This window comes from Dreissena polymorpha, chromosome 3 (genome assembly GCF_020536995.1).
Source record: "Dreissena polymorpha isolate Duluth1 chromosome 3, UMN_Dpol_1.0, whole genome shotgun sequence".
NCBI lineage: Eukaryota > Metazoa > Mollusca > Bivalvia > Myida > Dreissenidae > Dreissena > Dreissena polymorpha.
Window position 1 is genome coordinate 130,450,893 of NC_068357.1, and position 21,763 is coordinate 130,472,655.

The 21,763-nt window shown below is 34.0% G+C and overlaps 1 long non-coding RNA gene across 1 annotated transcript in view; it reads left to right on the plus strand.

The window, feature by feature from the left end:
- The window catches only part of LOC127871457 (uncharacterized), a 30,818-nt gene that overhangs the window by 7,447 nt on the left and 1,608 nt on the right, over nucleotides 1-21,763 (plus strand). The window contains exon 2 of the long non-coding RNA XR_008045347.1: nucleotides 16,597-16,734. This is a non-coding gene — a long non-coding RNA (uncharacterized LOC127871457). The remainder of the gene's footprint in view (nucleotides 1-16,596; nucleotides 16,735-21,763) is intronic.

Genomic DNA, 21,763 nt, shown 5'->3' on the forward strand with positions numbered 1-21,763 from the left:
AAATAACACGATACACAACTCGCGTGACCAACTTGACATCGATCAGACAGGATCTAAGACTTAAATCTTCACGGAGAAAATGGCATTTTCCCTGCAAAGGTCACGGACCTCGATGCCATAATTCAATAAAACGTATGAAAAAACATTCTTACCGTGCTTGTCGTTGCATAATGCATCAAAACTAACTGTCCAGCGCCGTTTGAAATCTTTGTTTACATGCACTTCAACTAACTGACATTTTAAACACACGAATGATTTAATTGGTCCAATGCGAAGGTGTGTCTTTACACCTGGAGATTTCATTCATGAATCCTGTCTGTTCGCCCTCAAGTAGGTCACGCGAAGTGTGTATTGTGTTATTTCTTACAATTTAACCCAGCATGTGTAGAAATATAACAAGATATATACATTTCCAGAAAGGAAATTCCTTTCGGCGTTGAATAAGACCGGGTTCATGAAAATCGCTGCAAAATTGATGAAGAAATGGCTGTTCAAAGCGATGCACCCTGATTTGGGATGATTTCAAGTTGAATACCTTGTTATATATATTTGATAGTGAAAAGAAAGAATCAGAAAAGTTGCTTTTTCGTTTAAATATGATTGTTTATCATTTAAAATAATGTTTTCACTAATTAATATCATAGCAACACGCTAACCACATGTGATCCCGAATAAGTGTGTGACAACACGTACTTCCTTCTTTTGTATATACTAATGTTTAGATTAACAATAGCGTCCTTTACAATCCATATTGCATTTTTGTCTTGTAGCTCCACCATGGAAGAGATCTAAAATAAGCATCAAAGATGATTGTCTTCTTATCCATGATAGGTTTAATTACTTCTTGATATGCACATGACTATTGTAATCTATTGTTTTGGACCAATAAATATTTTTAAACTAATACACCACCTGTGTGTAAATATGTCGCTCTCGTTTAGTGATATTATTTGTTGTTTAAAAAGTATGAATATATTAATACTATTTTCTTGCGTATGTATGATTTTGCGCAGGCACATAAGGTAATATGGTTTGTTTACCGTAATGGTCTGTTTGTGTTGAATAAAACTTAAACGTTAATTGTTTTGCTATCATGTCTTCATTGTAGTGTAAATTATACATCTGCTTTTTATTTCCCGCCAATAGCGGAGGGATATTGTTTTGGTGTTGTCCGTCCGTTCGTCCGGAGCTGTTGGTCAGCTACTGCTGCATGAAATTTTAAGAAACTAATCATTAATGTGTGCACGCGTAAATTCTGTCGGAGACAACTATGTTACCCTAGAGATAAGCCCCTAAATTGATTGGAATTATCGCCTGCAATTTCATGAAACTTAAAATGCAGCAGAAGTGCAAGTTGATATTTCGACGGGTTCGGCTAAGAAATCTCAGAGTTATGGCCCTTTAATTGATTGAAATTGAGGAATATGTCCACACCGAGTAGTTTCTCAAGAAAGTTTGTTTTAATTTTCATGCAATGTAAATTAATGTATACCATCATATTGAAGAAGTGCTCTTCCAATTTTTGTAGGGAGCGACTCTAGAGTTCTAGCCCCTTAATTGATTGAAGCGGATGAAATATCTCTGTACGAAGTTGATGTATTTCATGAAATTAAACTAATGTGTATTATCGTACTTCGGTGTTTGTTTACAAGTTTTGCTTGGGTGACTAGGACATTTCAGAGCAATATGCCTTTAATTGATAAAACCTTAAGAATGTGTTTTTCGGTTTTTTATGCGTATTATTACCCTAGGTCTGTGGTGTGCACGCAAGTTTTCCTCTCTTTGGCAGTTCTATGTAAATTACAATCTTTTGCACAATCAATAATATTCGGTCGGCGGGGATGTTTATTTGTAGAATTTGCTTGATGATCACACTTTTCAGAAAATGAATTTCCGCTTAAGATACTGCTATCGGGCGTTAGGTGTGTTACCTCTTGCATAACAGAAAAGAACAAAATATACACTTTATTACAACTTGTACATAGTACGTCGTCAGTCTTAACCATACTATAATAGACCTATCAAAAGGTCATAAAAAGTAAGTGATAATACAGAATTTAGTAGTGTACCTGGCAGTGGTGGGAACACCCAAAATACCGGTAATCGCATTTTTACCAAGTATTTATGCGACAGGGTGGCAATCAGCTGTTATGCTGCTAACACTAATTAAATATGAAGTATATAAGTATATATAATTATTGAATAATTAAACATACCATTAAACAAACAATTGCACAAACAAACATGCAATAGAACACCCGGAACACGACACTCAGTTGGTTGTATTTGTGTTCTGGACATTCTGGTCAACAGGGCATCTTTAACAAAAACATATAGCTTTATAGCTTCTTCTTTTTACATAGTCTCATTAGGCTTAAGAATTTATACAATGATGGTCGCTTGAAATATTAAGGTTGTATGTATTTTTTCCTGATATCGTTATAAAAAGGGCATATTAACATAAACTGATATTCGTTTTCTATATCACGCGAGCTACAACAAATACAATACCGTTCTTCCCTAGCAATACGATTAGTACTAAACCTACCCTTTTGAATTCGTAATGGATGACATGACATTCTTAATATACAGAAGTAAAATCTGAGATGTTTAGGTTAGACATCTAGATATTTTCCATATTCAAACGTTTTTTTAATTTTTTGTTCAACATTTAAACAGGTCTTTAAAGCGAGTGTAACCAATAACCAGCAACTTGCATAATGTCCATTACATCTTCAACCAGATTTTATTGAAATATACCGGTATATAACAACTATTGAATAATAATTAACATAACAATTCGAGTTTCGATTGAAACAGGATAACATAGCAATCGAGTGTTTTATAAACCAAGTATACATTGTTCACATGTTTAAGGGGCATATCGACGGTATATTAAGGCATGCATTACGATAAAAATGCAATGTTTGCGATTTTATATTACTAGAAATAATACTATATTGGTGTAATCTGAAAAAAACGTACACATAACGTTCCCTCAACGATTTAAATACATGTTTTTTTAAGAATCTTTTGAAACGAGGTGTTTTAAATGATAATTTGGTAAATAGTAACTAAATACTGAAAATGCATAAATTAATTCCTGAAATAAAAAAGTGTATTGCCGTCGGTACGACAGCTAAAATTTGGTACATATATAGACAGATAAAGATAAGAATTTTTTTCTGCATGTTCAAAGTTAAATTCCTTAAATTGCTAAAGCAGAGTTAATTTTATAATTAAGTTTCTGTAGTTCAAATCCAAGTATTCTGGAAAGCAAACGTTTTGTTGCGCAGCACTTGTGGTGAAAGCGCACGGGCGACACCCTCTCGCCACACCAGACATTGATACGTCTAATCTTTTCTTTTTCCTCTGGTTTTTAGTCGTCTTTCTGTCCAATCAAATGCATGGTTTTTGCAAATGCATACAATATATCTTATAATCCGAGAGGTTTCATGTGCGCTGAAATTCCTTATAAGAGATACCTGTGCTTTATCCAAACCAATATATATATATATATATATATATATATATATATATATATATATATATATATATATATATATACAAGTTTCTGAAAATTTAACATTAGTTCTAGTTATAAATATAAGTTTTAAACATACGATAGTTACAACTGATTTGCCTCTAATATACATATTAGGCCTTAGTATATTTCTGCGAATGGAAAGTCATATAAACAAAACAACGATTCGAAAGTCAGAAGTGCAACGTGAAACTTTGTGGCTTATATCTAAACTCGAGTTTATGGAAAATTATGGAAAAAGTACATTTATATACATCGTACATACAGACATAAGTCAACAATTGTAATGTTCCATGCAATACTGCGTAGAACTTTTCATATGCTGCGATGTTTAAATCTTATCGAAATTCACAACGAAATAGTTTAATTTTCTCGAGGATGTCTTATTGAAAATAGGGCATACAAGTACAAAAAAATAAATAAAATAAAAGTCATCTCTTAAACATACGTATTGAAGCAGATTCCCCCGCCTGGTTTAAAATCGATTTTTGTCGAAAAATTATCGATACAGTTCCCACCTCACACATACATTCTAAAGAACGCACTTTCAATTTACAAAGAATGTCATAAGTAATCATGAATGTACGGCAATTTCGAAATGTTTTGAGATTTCCGATCACGGGCAGTCATAATTAAGTCATGTTAATCCGACATGAGTTCTGTAACATCAAAATGTTTTCTCTCTGTTTGCTTCGTGTCAGAAAACAACTAATATTTGATAAGGAAAACTGTTAATTCTTTTGATCATTTGCTTTCCGGGTACTAGTGCATGGTTCTAAATATAATACCACAGTTGCCTTTTCAGTCGCATTCGCTCACGTTGTTTTTCGTGTGATTCGTCACATTGTTCAACGCGTGTCTATGTTTAGATAATATAAAAACTTACGTTCGTCATATGAGTTGGTTATACCACGAGGAATGTCAATTTATTAATAATGACTTTTGAACAGTTGCGAGTTGTTTGTGTCTTTCGTTAAAAATGGTAACTCTTTAGCAGAACAAAAATATTTTAAACTCTTAATACGCAAAGTTTCTACCTTAAATTTATAATGTCCGCACTCAAGGCAAATGAAAATTGCTTTTGTAATGTCACCTACACTCGTACAACGTTTATGATATAGAATCGTCCGAGAATTTCATTTCGTATTGGTGTATCTGACGTATAAATGTTTCTTATCCATCAATAATTTTCAACGACATGATGTATTGTCTACATATTTGTGCTGATTAAAAAGCAGGGATCGTGTTTTTTTTTTTTGTATTTTAAAACCGCATTCTTTGGAGTACAAATTTAAAGTCCCATCCTGGATATCAATCATTTAGTTCATAACAATGCAGATGGTTTAAACAATATTAGCTCATAAGCACTAATATAAAGCTTTGACGTATTGCCCTACATTGAGAACAATAACATAAATAACCATTACAGCGCAAACAGCACAGCAATTTACTAACACTCACAAAAATAATCCCAGGCGTTCCAATCACCCAAGCGAATTTCCGAAATGGACTCGGATCAAACCCGACCATCGAGCGAAGGTGTTCAAACCTCTGATTCACGCCTGAACCAGTAAGGCAGTCTATTGGATACGTTGGCATGAATATATCGCCCTCTGCAAGCCAACGGGGCTTATTGTTTTTGTAGATGTATAGGGAAATAACATTGTTGCTTCGAATGAAAGAATAGTCTGTTTAAGGTTATATAGCACACACAACTTGTTACAATAGGTGAACAATAAGGAACTGTTTAGAACTCGACCGATATATTATTAAAATTAACGCTGTCAGGAAGTTTCATGATAATTTGGCAATATATGGAAAAATTATGGATTAAGAGTGTTCACTATAGCTTTGTAAAGGAAACTTCATGCACGTCATTTTATGAAATGTTCTTGTCTCTTTTAGATATTCACAACTAGGTAAAGTATTAAAACGCGTTTCATATACAGCACAGTCCGAGCACGGGTGCTTGTTGTTTGCGCTGAGACATAATTTGATCCTAACTACGTCCGAAACAACAGGCTTAATATAAATAAAATGCGTATTAGCTACAACAAATACGGCAACAGTGTGTTTATCTAATAATTTAAAAACAGTGCTTTATTTGTTTTATATATAGGTATATTGACATAAACGTTTTTCTACACTCTTTCAGCATCTTTTATCGTATTTTTAATGCTAGATGGCTCATTTTATCACAATGTATGCTGATATTCAGAATAAGATTAATGGGGTTAGTTCGTTAGACCTAAATTATTACATCGCATTTTTTTAAACATAGGCATGAAATTTTTAAACAAGTTGCATGCGTCTTAGCGTTATGTAATCTCAGCATTCGTTTTTTTTTTGCATCCTGCTGAACCAATCTCGTGACATTACAATTAACCACCGTTAAACTACCATCGAAAAATACCGGCGAATCTGGGACAAGTTATGACCAGCGTTACCGTGTCTGGTCGCCAGTTTAAGACAGGGAAAGAGACAGGGTTAACCTGTAAATAGTTTTAAAAATGCAGTAAAACAGTCTTATTATTTTTTGCGTGACAGAAAAGTCTTGGAAACTTCTGATAAAGAAATTGAAAAGCCGTTTTTGTCAACAACTGAACCTTACCGAAAAGACTTTCAACAGTTTTGTTGAGCTCAAAAGAGGAAACGTAAACACGTATACTTTCCATGTATAAACGAATAAAGTTGTTCTGTCGAATTTGTTACCACAGAAATGCGTAATAATAAAGTGCGGCACTTGTTTTGAACCGGTCGAATCAAGCAAAACAGGTATGTGTAATCACTGAAGAGGAAGAATCAATCAGGAAATGTTTGTAGGGTAGACAGGTATGTGTAGCCACTCAAGCGGTCGAATCAAGCAGGACAGGTATGTAGGGTAAACAGGTATGTGTCACTACTATAGGGGACAAATCAAGAAAAACGGGTATGTAGGTAGACAGGTATGTGTAACCACTAAAGATAGGTATGTGTTACCATTAAAGGCAGGTAAGTGTAACCACTAAAGGCAGGTATGTGAAACCATTAAAGACAGGTATGTGTAACCATTAAAGACAGGTATGTGTAACCACTAAAGGCAGGTATGTTAAACCATTAAAGACAGGTATGTGTAACCATTAAAGGCAGGTATGTTAAACCATTAAAGACAGGTATGTGTAACCATTAAAGGCAGGTATGTGAACCATTACAGACAGGTATTTGTAACCACTAAAGGCAGGTATGTGAAACCATTAAAGACAAGTATGTGTAACCACTAAAGGCAGGTATGTGAAACCATTAAAGACAGGTATTTGTAACCATTAAAGACAGGTATGTGTAACCATTAAAGACAGGTATTTGTAACCACTAAAGGCACTTTCTTGGAACAAACATAATACCAACATTACAACGAATGCTAATAAATCTCTTGGTTTCATCCGCAGGAATATACAGACTAAAAATGAAAACATCAGAGGAGTAGCCTATAAGACCTTAGTTAGACCCCAGTTAGAATATGCGTCCTCTGTCTGGAGTCCACATACCAAACAAAATAGTGACAAAATAGAAAAAGTACAACGTAGAGCAGTCCGCTGGGTGAAAAATGACTTCTCATTCTACAGCAATGTTACCGGTATGCAGACTGAACTTGGCTGGCAGACTTTGAAGGACCGACGTGACCTCTCCCGACTGACCCTTTTTTACAAAATTGTGTATGGCTTGGTAGCCATTTCGCCGCCATCATATCTTGAGAGGCCTATGAGGATGACTCGTCATATGCACCCACTCTCATTCAGACAAGTCCATACATCAGCCAACTACTTTAAATATTCCTTCTTTCCTTACACCATAGTTCTTTGGAACGGCCTACCAGCCTCAGTTGTACAGCAGGCAGACCTAGAGGGGTTCAAGCGTTGCCTTAGCCCCACTCTACTCCCCAGTCGTCCTGAATGCACAAAACAGTGTTTTTAAACAACTTTTAACCTATAAATATGTTTCTTCTTGTTTAACACTATCACACTTTTATCTTCACCTCACTTTCATGCTTTGAAGTCTCCCTTTCAACGCTTTTAAACCTTTTATTCTTGCACTGACACGCGCACCTGCCAATAGTACCCGCAAGGGGGTTCCGGCAGTATTGAAAGATAGATAGATAGGCAGGTATGTGAAACCATTAAAGACAGGTATGTGTAACCAATAAAGGCATGTATGTGAAACCATTAAAGACGGGTACAGTAGACTTTGACAATACCGGACTCTCTGAATACCGGAACTCTCCCGATTCCGGACGGTCGGGCCAGTTCCGTATTTTCTCCTTCTATTTCTTTGTTAAAAAAATGTTGAATAAACCGAACTCTTTGAAAACCGGAAACCGGACGGGTATCTCCGTAAATTTGGTCATTTTCAACGTAAAATACATTGAGTGTACCGGACGGTCTAAATTCTCAAGATGCCCGAGGCGTGAAAATAACAATACCTAGTCAGCACAGCGAGTACGGTGTCAAACATTTTGCCTGCGCAATTATGGATAATTGGATTAAACATACCATAAAGGTGTCAAGTCGTTACCGCGCTATGGGAGTCCGATTAAGTAATGTAAAACAAACTGTGAATGTCTATAATAGACGTGCGGTAACACCAAAAAGTGATTGACTTGATCGTTTTATTAATTATTTATTATCGCCTATGATAAACAATTTAATTAAAAAATAAATGCATGCCGTTGCGACGATCACTTTCTTGTGATCTTCTCGGGTATTTTAAAAGATCTTATAGCCATGTTTTTAACGCTGAAATGGTTGTTTGTTTGTTTGTCAGATAAACTGTTAGAAATATGACTGTTAAATATCCATCCATCTGTATGCAAATTCATTGTAGCGGATCCGTGGTTTAGTGGTAACACACTGGCTTCACAATCCAGAGATCGCTGGTTCGATTCCCCGCTGCACCTAACCTACTTACTCGTCTTTCGCATGAGACGTTAAACCGAGGTGCAGTGTACTAGGTGCTATACACCGGGCACTAAAAGACCCAGGGTCACCTCTGGAACAGGGTGTCTCCTGTATCTTGCACTATCCCCCGTAACCAACTAACAAGTCTTTCTAGGGGCGATGGCCATATGGGAGACAATCCCGGTGCACTCGATAAAAACAAAAACAACAGCAAATTCATTCACTGCCGTTTGCTAATTTCGAACGCATTATGAATATCTTAAAAATAATTATGACGCTGTTTTTTGCTTGTGTGTATGTTATATGAAATGTGGTACATGTATGTATTGAATACTAAATAGTGTATCTACAACAATCTTATTTGTGTCTTCACTCGCCTATATGACAAATGCCACGAACGTACATGTATAAAGCACTACGCTCACTATGGGATTAATCAAAACAAGTCGGTATGGATTTTGTTTTGCTTTTAATCGATTAAAAACACATTTTTAAGAATGCAATCAACATCATCAGTACCTGCGTACAGTTTACACATGGTACATGTCAATGTATATGGTTTGTTTTATTTTTATGTGATTCTGTACACAATGCATACCATGTATATTTCGGCAATATGCATACTCTTGGTAAACCGGAACTCTCTGAAAACCGGACGATCAGGCCGGTCCCGAGACCGTTCGGTTTACAGAGAGTCTACTGTATTTGTAACCATTAAATACCGGTATGTGTAACCATTAAAGACAGGTATGTGTAGCCATTAAAGACAGATATGTGTAACCATTAAAGACAGGTATGTGTAACCACTGAAGCGGCTCCGCCTCAAAGTCTGATACAATGTATTTGCTATCTAGGTTGTGCTAACATGGAAACTGCCGCCATAAAATGCGGTCAAATATTTAGCTGAGGAACAGTTTATTCTTGTTATTGAAGAAGTGCACGAACAGTGACGAGACATATGGTTGGTTTATTTATTTCGGAAGAAGAGCCAGGCTACTCTGGAAACAACAATTCTTATATAGTTATCGAGGCAGTTTATTGTACGATGTCGACTTCTTGGTTTTGCAGCACTGTTTGCCAACAGTGACGAAGGATAATGTCTATTTCTTAAAGACGCAGGCCATTTCGAGCAGGCAATTATTTATATATATTTTTTGTGGTGTGAACACCCATGTTTAGTAGGTCGCTTTTTTCATGAAACACGGGACGGCATGTTTGCGGAAACCGTTGCTATGTCTCCTCCAGCAGTTACCGGTAGTTGGAAAGTTCTACGCAGGATTGCCGATAGCTTAACCTCTTGTTGTTGATTTTATAAAGAAGACTGACGGTGTCGATGAAAAAGACTGTAACTACTTCGAGACAATGATATTCAGTAATAATTACTCGTGCCAGATGGGTGATTTTACAATTAGCGTGTAAAGATACTGCAAAAACCTTTGCAGTGTAATTAAATATGAAATAATTGTACAGAATTCAGTAAGTTATGCTGTATTTAAAATATATAAAAACATAGATACATATTTTAGGTAAATTTATTCAACAACACGCTATTGTGATTGTTTGTAAATACATGTACATGCATGCGTATAATTTCATATCATCATGTAAATAAGCATCCGTAGCGACTTTTTCTTGCATTTTTAACAATATGTATGGCCTTTATTCACCAAAAATGACATAGTAGAAATGTACTTGCATCGCACGTAACTTAAAAGCTAGAGTTATAACAACTTATAAATATATTTATCAGCGTGTGGTTATGTACACCTGAGTATTTTGGTGCATATGTTCCTGACCATGCCGCTTTTCACAAAATAAGAATTTTGGAAAATCCATATCTTACATATATTTATCCAGACTTATAATTAAGGTTCATCGTGTAGGTGGATCTTGTCAAGATATTTGAGTTCATTGGGGGCCCAAATCGTAATGCACATTTTTCTGCTGGTTGTTTGCTTTAGATTGAAAGAAATGTTATTATTTATATTTATATTATATTACAAAGCAACAGAAAATGAGACAAAGTAGAGTATACGATGCTATACAGATAATTCATGGGTTAAATGTACTAGCTCAATACACATATGTTTTTGTTTAACCTTATGTTCACTGTGAAAGACAATGAAATTATGGAAACAAATGGATAAGTGTTTACTTTGAAACACGTTTCTGAGTATGAGTATGTAACTGCATTTTTTTACCAACAAGTATTGCAGAAAATATGGAGTTTATTTCAACAAACGTTAGGCTTTAAGCCCTTTAGTACACACGTATTACAACAAACAACATACACATGTAAATGGCGTACAGAATTTTAACAGAACCTAGAAGAAAGTCTTAAAGGGGCCTTTTCACAGATTTTGGCATTTTTTAGCTTATTCATTAAATGCTTTATATTGATAAATGTAAACATTGGATCGTAAAAGCTCCAGTAAAAAATCAAGAAAAAAATTAAAAAAAGGAAAAGAACATTGCCCGGAGCAGGTTTCGAACCAGTGACCCCTGGAGTCCTGCCAGAGTCCTGAAGTAAAAACGCTTTAGCCTACTGAGCTATTTCGCCGAGTACACATTTTAGACGTATTTTATACATTATATAAGCAATCTTCGTAGTTTCACAAAATTTAACGACAAAAACAGAACTCTCCAAATTATTCAATCGTTTCGCGTTGCGACGCTTTATATTTTTTAGGTTTTAAAATCGTCAAAAGATGCATATAATGGCTATATTAGAGCATGGTTAATGTTCAGTATTACTGTTTCCTCACAAATATCATAACTAAAACGAAAACTAACGAATCTGAAACAACTTTTTTCAATTTTGTCAATTTACCAAAGCGTGAAAAGATCCCTTTAATACAAAAATGGGATACAACCAGAACCTATACTAGATGAAAGTCTTAATACAAAATAATTGTATTCACATTGTCGTATTTTGTATGTTTATATTAAATAGATAGATAAATGTAAGCATATGGAGAGAAACTTGTGATTATTAAGTCAGCTCTCTGTTTAAAAGCTTAAAAAACAAATATATATATATATATATATATATATATATATATATATATATATATATATATATATATATATATATATATATATATTCTTACACTTTTTTCATTGTCAGTCTGTTAGAGTTCAATAACAATGAGCATGTTTGTGTTTTTCCAGTAATATGTATTTATATACTTCTTACGTAAATAAATAAACCTTGTATTGGGCATTCAAGTAAAAGAATGAAATTCGTTCTCAAGAACGTAACAGTGTTTGCATTTTTTGTTTTGAAACGGTATATTTTCAGGCTTGTGTCATCTCCCTGCTTCCGCTTCAAGTCTGTGGGTAGATACTATAAAACAGTTAAAGCAATTCTAATTTTTGAAACATAAACTACATTTAAATATGGTTGGAACGTAAAGCTACTGGAAAGGCTACAACTTCTACCTCTGGTCGAGTTTTGCATTTCACTTGACCAGGTTTGAAAAACATATCCGATATTCGTTTGTTTAGCTATGGATAAAAATATATTAATACCTCATACCCCTTGAGAAAAAACATACTTCACTAACCTAATCTGTCTTATAATACCTTGAGGGAATTAACCCAAGACATTTTTTTCTGGATATATATCATAAGCATGTAATAACATATCATTAACGATGTTTATGTACTTGACATTATCATATTGTAATATTTGAAACCAGTACTTTAAAACACAGATGATACGTTTATTTATTAACGGAACACGTCCCTTTTCCCGATTAACGAAAACAATTTCGTCTATTCTGCTCGCCTTCTTAAAAATCAGTATTTGTATTTTACTCACATTAGCTTCCATTAAGTACAATACTGCTCTAATAATCTAATTCATTTTGTAGTCCAGTTTCCGATTCCGCAAATATTACACTCATCAGCATTTAACAATAAAAACACTTTTAACATACCAAAATTAACTCCTTCAAACGTATTAAGCATAAAATGTTCATCAATATTATTTAAATACAAAAATGACGATAACGATTCACCTTGTCTCGATCCAAAATAACACGTAAACGAATCATTACTGGTTTTATTTTACTAAATAATGTTCCTATAGTACTTAAGAATGGATACCAAGCATTCAGGCTAGACAGAGAAGAAAGACATAAATAGAGAGTGTTTACGCTCCTCAATAACAATATCCCGGAACAATAAATTAGAGTAGATACTGACCAACAAGCTGACATCAAAGTATTAACATAAGAAGAGACAGGTCTGTAACTACAATATAAAGTCTGTACAGCCAGGAAGACACAGAACTTTTCCTGCGGAAAATAGAAAATTTACAAAACGAGAAGTGCTTGGTTATTGAAGACTTCTGCAACAACTCAACCTGTTAGGGCTATGAAGAGCAGAATACTACAAGTGCATTACCATCATATTGACTCCCAAATGGTTCTGCTGAAAGAACCAGATTACCCACCTACCTTCTTCTTACGAAGATGGCTGCAACATCTACCCGAGATCTCGCCCTTGCAACTGATGATCTCGGAGCCGACTAGGAAGCAGCGACCTCAGACCAGTAAAACTGGCTATCAACCTGCACTAAAAGCCTAGGGGCCTTACAATTATAGTTGTCATAGCTTTCAGACAGTTTAAAGTAGCCTCAGTGGATAAACAGTATGATGTTTCTAATTACATGAAAAACAAAACTATTGAAAATAGTACATTTTTCATTAAACTAGAAAACACTATATAGTAACCCTTACTCTCATAGTATCGGACACCTTCATAGTATCGTTCCTTTAACGAAAATCCTACAAAAAGTGCTGGAAAGTTCTTTTTTTATTTTGAGAAGTTCCATGACTATTACGACGATCATTCGCAAGATTTCCGTTGTTCGTTGGAAAGTATGTGATGTTTATTCCAGGGTGATTCTATGATTTTTAATTACGTTACACACAAATAACAACAAGGTGTCATAAACCACATGTGGAAGATGACCGGTCATTTAATACAATTTTTGATACCCACATGTCTTCTCGTGGTGTATTGCTTAGTCATTTGTAAGACTTATTTGACACCAAATACGCAAATTTAATTAAAGTAATTTGTCCCCACTGATTGTCAGAAACTGAATACTGTATATATATTAACCAGTTTAATCATAATAAATATTTGAATATCGGCCATTCGTTCCAACAGACAATCGTTCCTATCCTAACTTTTACACAAGCTGATATTCGTTCCATCGTTATTTAGACAGCCCAGGCAATGGTTCTTTCATTATTGCTATCCTGGATTTTAGTTTCACATGTGATCCCAAATTTATTTTATACGAACGAACATCTGGTCTGTAATATTCCATGGGAACGAATGTCCGGAAACCTAATAAAGTGCTTAATACCTATACATTTTTTTTATTTGATGCTAAACATTTAAGTGTTTAGCAGGTTCCAGTAAAATAAAACTCCGTCAGTACGTAGTCATATAAAGAGTGTGCGTTATTGCACGGAACAAAATAATTTAAAAAAGCGTTTTCGCTGACCACAACAGGGTTAGATAATGTTGTCGAAAAATGCAAACAATAGAGGTTGTTTATATAAATGACATAAATGTATCATTCACAATCAAGTGTAAAGAGATATCAATATACGTACATAAACAGCTCAGTTTACAGATTGTTAGTTTTTTCACTTTATATATAAATGCTAAAATATTCACTGTTAAAGAAAAAAATTATTCCACTTAAAAGAAAATTAAGATCAAATTAAAATACTGTCATGTACTTCGCCTTTTATATTGCTTTGTATTATGGTTGATGCAACACACCTCTTACACTTTCGCTCGTCCATGTAAACTTTTAAAGAAAAACACCGACACACCCATGCCTTTGAGAATTATACTTATATAATACAATTTTTTTATTATACGGCATATTTTTATCTTTGTTATGTGCAATTATCGATGTTTAATCTCCAGACCACCTTTACTCTGATGTTAATGGGTTACTCGTATTTTTATGAAGATGAAATAAAATGAATAAATATACGCCAATGGTACTAACTATTATGTCGCTCAATTATTATCGAGGTATAAGAATGTTTATATTACTTATCAATATATTGACTAAACACATGTCTATATGCATAGGTTTTACGTTATTGAAAACGAGGTCAGTGCGCGTCAATATTCCGAATATAAACAATCTCAAAGAACTGGTATATAATTATTGATAATCTCTGCCAAACAAAGATGCATATTCAGCCCGTTCTGAAATTCGACGCGTCATATATATTATCATGATATTTAAAAACTGCAACAGTGGTAGTATTAAGAAACTGGTATATTGGTCTCCATAGATTTTTTTTCGAGTATGCATGTGTTAGTTTCTAAACCTTTTCAGTCTGTGCGAAGTTGTAAGTAAAACCCGTAATGTTCATCAGCGTATGACGCATTGTTTGTTAAGAAAGTAGGTCGCTGATGGGAATTCGTTTCCAAGCCTACGTTTGACCCAATTGGCGTATGTTAATCATGTGTAACCTTCTCTGCAAACGCGGTGGTACTGAAGACAGTGTTTTTCATGATGGCTGCAATTTGCTTACGAGTGAACTATGAGCTCGTGCCAATATACATTCTGATTAAACCATTTTTGGCCATACACTATTGCCACTTCCAATATCTTACATTCGATGCTTGCATACAAGCTCTGTATAGGGGTTAATGTCTAGCTTGCGGAGGTCTTAGGTTTGCTTGCATCAACACCCTCTTTGCCTAAATTGCATCCAAGTGTAGCCTGTTTCTTATTGTCAAAGTACCTGACTTATGCTTCGTATTTCATTTTGATATGAAAAGCGTCATTGTGTAGCTGATCGAAACCCCAACCCGTTTTTTAATAAAGCAAGTACAATGTAACTAATGTTTATTCGCTTTAGAATAAACCATTTTATCCAACGCAAGCTATTTAACTATATATATATATATATATATATATATATATATATATATATATATATATATATATATATATATATATATATATCGATATACGTATTATCCATCATATAATAGTTATCTTTCATGAAAATTATTCCCCCGCGTAAGGGCGCTGAATCATATATATATATATATATATATATATATATCGATATACGTATTATCCATCATATAATAGTTATCTTTCATGAAAATTATTCCCCCGCGTAAGGGCGCTGAATCATAGTATATAGTAGGCTCTAATTCCACGTGCCTTCTTTTACCCTGTTGTCTCACTGCTGAGTAAGTTGCATTTCATTGTTTATTTAGAATTTAAAAAAAAAATGTTTTTGTCGCATGATTGAACTTTTTAGTATATAATATGGTTGTGTAATTTTTATTTTACTGTTTTTCGTACTGTTATTTATTATATAAACATTTAGTACATATAGTTTCGGGGAAATATAATTATATTTTGGATTTTAGATAAAAGATTAAATATAAGATTAGATATAACATAGATCGATCACGTGTCTGTAAGATTATCGAAATTTAAATCTATATTAAAATAAACAGCTAAAGTCTACTTCAACTATTTGTGGTGTCGTGCAGTTTTGTGACATTTTGAAAGCGGCTTACATTGTGTAAGCTGTTCGTGTATCACTGGTGATATGTTTATCTTGTTAGTGGTTTGTTTAGTTAACCTTTGTATTATTAAGCAAAGCTTAAATTCTACGTTAACAGCGACAATTGTGTGGCAACTTAGCGAATATGTATTTTAGTGAATAATTTTGTCTTAAATGTTGTTTAATTGTTAACATGAGTTTATGAATTTCAATTCAATATTTAATTTAAAATTATCGTCTATAGCATTGTTCACCTTCCGTTTCTATTAACAAGACTATTTTATGATTTTATAAGAAAGCTGTTTGTTTTCACTGGTGATCTGTTTATCTTGTTAGTGGTTTGTCTAGTTAACTTGTATTAGCAAAGCTTAAACTCTACGTTTACTTTAGTTTTGCATTCCATTGAAATCGTTGTTTATAACATTGTTCGCTTTCCGTTTTTATTAACAATATTATTTGTATGGTTTAATACATTTTTTTTTTAAATTCACACATAAATAAACTTTCTTTTTGCTCTTATCATTTGCGGACGTAATTAAAGCAGTGAAGTTGATGACGTCATCACTATATTTATTCATTGAGCTGTTATATTGGCTTTACGGGCCATGGAGACGCCGGATGTCGGTAGTCGGGCAACAGCACGGACCAGGGGGCAGTGGTACCTATCCCGGCGGAACCACAGGTATCAAGTAACGATCAAGATTTCACTGTTACAAACATGGTCAGTTATTATTGGAAACAACAATGTAAGTGTGTAATTATCGTATGCTTCTTATTCTTCGGCTTTCTCTTATGAAGTTTTCCGTAATCTGCTCTTTAGAGATAGATCTTCATTATTAAAAGACGACGCTTATCAATTTTGGACGGTAGAATATAATTTCTTTAGCGCGTTACAAACTGGATGTGTTAATTTTACTTGAACTTGAGACAGTGTGTGCTCGGGCAAGTTTTTGAAGGCGGTTACAATCTCATTCAATGCATGTGAATGGTTGTCTTTTTATTATTGCGCACAAGAGTGACAGCAAACAAAATAACACACATTTAATTAATTTATTAATTTCATAACAGCAATACTCTTTTCATTACTAAACAATCACTTATTTTAGGGATGCAACATGTTTTAAAACAATTAACCGGTTAAATTATTTCTGATACCGCTTGATTAATTTGTTAACTGAAAGACTGCAACAAAGCTAGCTATTCGATGTACCACTATGAAGTCGGGTTGTTGTAGTGCATAGGCGACAGGAAACACTTTTCTTTTCACATGAAACACATAAACATGCAAATTAAACAAATAATTTTGAAAAAAAAAATGAAATGAAATAACTTTTTGGCGGAAGATTCTCTCATTCAACGAGTTTCTTTCGAGAATCTTTTTGGCATGATCCTATTATAACACATCCTTCCGGGGTCGGGGATATAAGCTATCATAATTGTATTGTAATTTTTTTGTTAATGTTTTATTTCTTACAAAAGATAACTATGCATTTGTTGTTTAAACTCAGCCTCGACAGATATTTTGCCAAACTTAAATAATTAATTAATTCCAAACTTATTGTGCTTGTCGTTGGATAATATATGCTTGCATTATAGACAACGAGTTTAACATTTGGGAAGGTTAAACCCACTGAGGAAAACTGTTTTAAATTTATGATACTACAAAGGCGTAATTGTTCTGATCTTTAAAATCATTGTCTGTACTGACTTTACCAAACAATGGTACTTCTTTCACGTCAATCAGACGTTCATCATGATAAAAACGTACCCCGTCTTCAAGCAAAGCAATTAGATTATTATAATGCTCAAATTTTCCATTTTTTCCAAATCGAATATCGTCAACAACAACTAATACCCAAACGTACCCCGTTTTCAAGCAAAGCAATTAGATTATTATAATGCTCAAATTTTCCATTTTCCAAATCGAATATCGTCAACAACAAATACTACCCATTTAAGAGCCCCAAATATCTCGTCAACGGACATTTTAAAAATGTATTTAATGTAACTCAGATCAAATGGTAAACGTAATTACCTTGACATTCTAAACCTTGTACTGAACGTCGTAGGGTAATAGGCAATTGTGTCCAATTCAATTGACCAATAAGGGTGTAACAAATAGTACGCTTGCGTAGTTTGTAAGAGTGTGAGCAGCTAGCGGTCATTAAAGATATATTTTCATGGTACAATATTGCGCAACTCGAAGTATGTACATTGCAGATCGTGCGTCAATTTTTAAATGTAATCTTGTATTAGAATGACCCATAAAGATAACAACAAAAGCGCATTCCGGAAAACGTGCAGTCACAATGTTTAGTCATAATTGTGTCTGTGTATTCAAACTTGGAGGTACAGTTACTGTTACAAACACAATTCTCATCTCTACAATGAGAGCAAAGTAACTGAGTTTATTGCATGTTTGATATGTTTTCCCAAAGTGTGCGTTTGAAGTTCCGCGGTCGTTGCATGGTTTGGTGCTTTGATGCGTAATGCCACGTTTACTATGCGGTAGCGCTAATAGCCTCCATATAGACTTCTTCTAACACCCTGGTTTCGAGAATGACGCGACGTCATTTGATGTCGTAGATTATATCGACTTTAAGTGCTCTTGAATGTACTCTTTCTACTTAGCTATTTGCATTTTTTTTCTATTGAAAGCAGTGTACGTTCGTTTAGCAGTTTGTCCCTGATCGTCGAAGAATTCATACCAAAGACAATTAAATCGCTGATCCAATTAAACGAAGCCTAGTGACGACCTGATGGATTCGTGTACCTTCGTTATATACTATATGACAATCAAACTCTAAAAGAGCTCAATATTGATTTGGTTTTTGATTGTATATGAGAGGACAACTGTGAAAAAATTCTTGCTGTCTTATTTACTCAATTTGCTACGTTACAAGTGTGTCTCTGCCTTTCTCACCAGTCACCAAAAATATTGTTGAAATGCCAGCAAGCTCCGTGACTATAAATGTCCAGCATTAAATATCACAATAGTAATACTTTTCCATTATCAGTTGTATTTTGATACCATGAAATACCGTTTCTTGATCCATTTGTAGAGATTCGTAATACAAATGTATAGAGACAAATGATTTCATAACAACACACGTTTGAGGTTTTATATTTAAAAGTATACTTATGAAAGCTAAGCTTTACAACTTCTAAAAGGTATATTCATCTAATCAACTCATCTTATAAACTGAATAAATGGGTTCTCTGCATCTACTTTATAAATGACCACTGAGTATGTAAAAAAGCCAAGGTATGTATCTATGTTTCTGAACCATAGAACAAAACACGGTAACAAAGCTAGTGTGTAGCTTTATTTAAAAAATGTGAAAATCATGCCAGTATCGAAAATTATGCAACAATAACAACATCGACAAAAAAGCACAACAACATTAAATACTGAAAGAAAATTACAATAATGTGTAAAGTATTATTTATGAAAAACAATAACGTTTTACAATAAAATATATTGAATAGAAACATTACAATGCTGTCTCATTGATTTAATCAAATATATTTTCCATCGTGTTTAAAACCCTCACATACCGCGTGAACACGGATGTTAAACGATGTTTGAACTCATAATTAATATATATCGATGTATATTCACATTTAATTTTTAACTACCGTAATTACTCTATGTTTTCGTGTCCGAAAACTTAGATACGAAAAATATTCACAAAATACAGGTGTCCGAAAACTTAGAGTCGAAAATTGAAGTGTCCGAAATAGCGTCAATTGTATAAACGACTACGGGTAATAGCACGCGCTATATACCATGCCGTATAGTATAAATTATAGTTATATGTGTTTGCACTGCATTTTAAATAATTTTAAATTCTTAATTTATTTGACAGATCGTTACTACAAGGTTGTTCTTTGACCAACGAGTTCAAAGATGAGCATGTGATGTTCCGATACTCGCTAGTATGAACCTGTAATTAACGCAAAAAAAGCAAACAATGAATTCTTTGTTTGTTCATTTCCGATAGTTGTTGTCTTACACCTTCCATTGTTCGTAAAACTTGCAATAGGGAGCATCACACTTTGAAGCGTTTAGTATTTGTCAGTTATTTTACTGAGAAGGGGAAGTACCATTGCGGTAGATAATAGCACAGTTCTGCTGTGACGTCACTAATTGCTAAGCTGACCGATACATAGGTCACGTGGTTCAACCACAGACAAAGGATTCACTCATGTGGATTCACTCATGTTAATTGGCACTACCCCTTGTTATTGTCATAACGCTTATGCTATCGGGCGAAACCATTGAATCATACCGGTTTACAAGGTTATTTAACCTATAACGCAAATGTAATGGTCCGTTGCCCTCAGGCATGCACCTTTCATGTTTTATGATGTTAATCTGGTTGTAAAACCCCATGATCGAAGTGTCATTAGATATCCAAAACAGAAACGAAATTTGGTAAAAAAGCGCTGTAAAAAAGACTGTCCGAAAACTTAGAGACATTAATTATGGACGAAAACTCGTGTGTCCGAAAATTAAGAGTCACGAAAAATAATTATTTTTGCTTAAAAACGGGATGTCCGAAAACTTAGAGTGTCCGAAAACATAGAGTAATTACGGTATGACCTTCATCTTGAAGTTTGTAAAGTGGTTCGAATATGCGACATGTCGTATCATATAAGACAACATCAACTTAAGATATTAATTATCTTAAATTGCATGCAAAATAACATAAATCTCATTTGAGTTTACCTGATTTGTTTTTTGAAATAGCAAAATCCTAAATATGTATTGTTCGAAGAAGAACCAAACAAGAATGGTATTAAATAGACAAACGGCATGGGAATATATATTAAAGTGATTGTTTTGTGATAAAATAATATACATTGGCCGAATGATTGGATTATGGAGCACAGCAATAAAAAACCTAATATTGGGTATTAACGTACGCAAAGTAATGCATGACTTTTTCATATAAAAAAGCAGCAGTATTATAGAAACTTATTTCGAAGCTTATTTTTGGAAACGAATATTAAAGAGAATCATTTAGCTTTTTTGAAGATGTATGACCGATTCAACATTTTGTATGGCTGATGTCAGATTAAATATCAAGGTCATTTTTCTTTACTTATGCTATAAATATTTAACTAGCTGCTTTGATGACCTTTATACAAAACGAATGCGTTTAAATCTGTAATCGTATTTGGAAACTCTATAATCAAATTACGCCAACATAAAAGTTGAAAGCTTAAAGAGGATAATCTTTTTATTCGTTAAGAAAACCCACCCTTGACACATTACTTCGATTTTAATATAACTGAATATGCTTGATTAAGATTTACTTAAACATTAGAAAACCGCTAAATTCAAGTAGTGGTCTATGTTTTACTTTTGCAACTTCGGCGTTGCCCAAAACAGGACGGTGTGACAATAAAAATATCGGCTTATCATCTCAATACATGTGTCATATTCTGACGTAGAGAGAATGCCAATTTCAATATCCATCAAACAATTGAACTAAACGAAAGCCCTTCAATACTTCTTGATCGTGTATTTTGATAAGCGTTATTGACAGTCTATTGTGATTAAATGTAAATATCTGATATCAGAATGACCATTCAACGAACTTGCGCTTTGCTCTTGAGGTAAACTATTCACGTCCACGATTATTCCACGAATGAATGCGTCGTTTTTAACAATAATGAAGAGAACTGCGTGTTGATACAAAAAT